The sequence below is a fragment of the Nelumbo lutea genome, chromosome 6 (assembly GCF_056320005.1).
Source record: "Nelumbo lutea isolate HS-2025 chromosome 6, American lotus-T2T, whole genome shotgun sequence".
Lineage (NCBI taxonomy): Eukaryota > Viridiplantae > Streptophyta > Magnoliopsida > Proteales > Nelumbonaceae > Nelumbo > Nelumbo lutea.
Genome location: NC_142689.1, coordinates 50,402,292 through 50,405,000, shown reverse-complemented (window position 1 = coordinate 50,405,000; position 2,709 = coordinate 50,402,292).

Below are 2,709 nucleotides of genomic sequence, written 5' to 3'. Positions count from 1 at the left end.
CTGGGTTGGCCTAAAATCTGCTTACTACACTCACTACCTGAGCTATGTCAGGACGAGTGCACAGCATGGCATACATGATGCTCCCTACGGCAGAGGCATAGGGAACGTCTTTCATGCCATCAATCTCCTCAGAAGTCTTGGGAGACATCTTCTTGGAGAGAGTGACTCCATGCCTGAAAGGAACATTTCCTTTCTTGGAGTTTTCCATGCTGTATATTTTGACTATTTTGTCAATGTAGGCAGATTGGGATAATCCTATTATCCGCTTTGATCTATCTCTATAGAGTCGAAGACAAGAGTAATGAGTTCATTTAAGTGATAAATAAATATAAAAGAGTGAATATTAGAGGATAAAAATAGGGTTCTTTTTGGTCTCATCAAATCCCCCCACACTTAAACTTTGCCCGTCCTCGGGCAAGGCAAAAACTCAAGTAACACAAGAGAGTTAGTCATTCTTGTGAAAATCAATCAAACCCTTATGCATCTTGCCTGTTGATCGATTAAAATCATGAGGTACCATATGCAGCCAAGAAGGATTTAGTTAGTCATTCTTGCATCCTATCTTATCTATTCAGCCTAAGCACATGATTCCTGTTAAGTTGAAATCATTCAAGGAAAAGTTTCTAGGGAGCAGAAATCTCATCACCCACCACTGAGGGAAGTCATCCAATGACCAAAAGGGACAACATGGCAATGATGTGCATTCAGCCATGGTGTGCGCAAGAGCCACTGTCGAATGAGCATGGGCCAAGTACTTATGGCCCATGTGCGCAACACATCACACATCCATACATCACATGCAGGGATAAATTGATCCAATCAATTAATTATCTGTAAGGCCCGTTGGAAGCCCGTTAAAATTCCATAATATTAACCATTAATATTATCTAGGTATATGGGCTGAATTAGGGTTACCCAGTTCGGCCCATATAGCTTTATCTTTTGAAATGGGCTTTTGCAGTTTTAACTATTTAAAACTGGTCCTTTACAGGCTGGGCCGAATTAACCATTTAATTAAATATCAATCCTTAGGCCCATTAGTTGGAAATTAGGGCTGACATTTAGTCTTGATTAAACCCTAGAGTTGGTCCAAACAGTTTTAAACCAATCTTGGTTCGAATGGGTCTAGTGTTTGATTTTTAATTAAATCCTTAATTCAAGAAAATAATCTGAAATTAAATACTGATAAAAGGAAAAATAAGAATCAGTCAAACAGGGCTGTTCGAACAATCCTTCCTACAAAACAGAGGTTAGATCACAGAATGCAGTTTCACAAACTGCAAACCGCAGATAACATTTCTCCTATCTGCAAAATCTTCTTCTCTGCGCCGCCATCTTCGATCCAAAATAAAATAAATAGAAATCCTATTTCTATTAATAATTACATCAGATCGAATACCTATACATTGAGTCTAGAAAATAAAAAAAAAAATTATTTACAGACCCAAAATAAGTCAAGAACTGTAAAATCGCAGATTCCCTGCGCAAACCAAGAATTCGATCTCCTCTTGTACGAACAGCCCATAAATCAAGAAAATTATAAAGAATAATTCTAAATAATAATCAGATTTATTTAAAATTAATTTCAGATTATTTGCCCAACTGTTTTGGGAACAAATTTCCCAAAACCAAATCTGCGCAAATTGGGTAGAACGCCTTCTCCCTAATTGCGCAGGTTCAGATCTGAAACAAAATGGTTCAAGATTTGAACCTGTGGCTCTGATACCACTGAAGGGTTGAGAGATCCATCACATGGATGCCCAAAGATTGTGGAATAAGGGGCGAATTTCAAAAATTTTTCTCTCCCTTCAACTGGGAATCACATTCCCTATTTAGAAAATCATATTTTCAAGGATAAATCTTGAACCTTAAACTGAACCAAATCTGAACCAAAAGGAATGGGAGAGAATGATACCTGATATGGAGAAGCAATATCTCCCAACGAAGGTGTTCACGCCCAAGGAAGGATCCAAAGACTGCTCCCACGGAAGATGGCGCAGTGCAGGATGGAGCAGAATCAGTAGTGCTCTTCCCCAAGAACTCTGTCCTTCGCAAGAAACAGCAGGATGGAACGTGAGCACATCTTCCTTTTCAATCATTTCTCAAAGAATTGATGTCAAGATCCAATCTTGACTTCTCCCATAGCTGGAGATCGAACTGGCAAACAGGGCGGCAAGAGCAGGGAGGTGGCAAGAGAGTATTCGCAGGGTGCAGAATTCTCTCTTTTTGATTTCAGCACTAAAGAGGATCTGATGTGTTTCTTGGTCTCTCTCAAGGCTGCCGCCCCCTCCTTCCTTTTGTTAACTTGAAATGATCATCACCTAATCCCATTAGGAGGTACTTATCCAAATCATATTTGGATCAGCGTTCTCTTCTAATGATAAGGATAAACCCTTATCTTATCTGCAGATTAGATTAGCTTTATCCTAATTTTATTAGGAGGTTTCTAGATCTGAATCACATCAGATCTGGACTCTCTGAGGGGATAGGATTAAGACCCTATGCTCACTGCTAATCCATCTCAGAATTTGCCCCTTTAATTAACTAAATTAATAGCCCAATTCGAAATGGGCTTTAGGCCCATTAAGCTTATGTGCTCACTTAACCTTCCTAACTGCTGCCCAGTTGGGCTTCCTTGTATGGCGTGGGACCCAAGCATTGATCTACACATCAGCCACATGGGTTCGGCCCAGCCTTACACCTAGTAAA